At 43.6% G+C, this 367-nt stretch overlaps 1 protein-coding gene across 1 annotated transcript in view; it reads right to left on the reverse strand.

The window, feature by feature from the left end:
- The window catches only part of DHX32 (DEAH (Asp-Glu-Ala-His) box polypeptide 32), a gene marked incomplete at its 5' end in the record, with an annotated part of 25887 nt that overhangs the window by 18640 nt on the left and 6880 nt on the right, over window positions 1-367 (reverse strand). The window lies entirely within an intron of this gene.

Below are 367 nucleotides of genomic sequence, written 5' to 3' on the forward strand. Positions count from 1 at the left end.
CTAAACAGGGACAAACTGTGGGATCCTGATGCCAGGATAGGCTGCAGTGTATTAACTCCCTGCCTCTGTGGCCTGTCCCTGTGTGCTGCTTTTGCTACTGTTTGCATCACACAAGAGGATGATGAGCTTTATTTAAGCCTACAGAAAATGTGAGAGTTCCTTGTTACATATATAAACCCAATGTTATGTATTCGGGATCCTGATGCCAGGATAGGCTGCAGTGTATTAACTCCCTGCCTCTGTGGCCTGTCCCTGTGTGCTGCTTTTGCTACTGTTTGCATCACACAAGAGGATGATGAGCTTTATTTAAGCCTACAGAAAATGTGAGAGTTCCTTGTTACATATATAAACCCAATGTTATGTATTC

This window comes from Acanthisitta chloris, unplaced genomic scaffold (assembly GCF_000695815.1).
Source record: "Acanthisitta chloris isolate BGI_N310 unplaced genomic scaffold, ASM69581v1 scaffold23889, whole genome shotgun sequence".
NCBI classification, from domain to species: Eukaryota; Metazoa; Chordata; class Aves; order Passeriformes; family Acanthisittidae; genus Acanthisitta; species Acanthisitta chloris.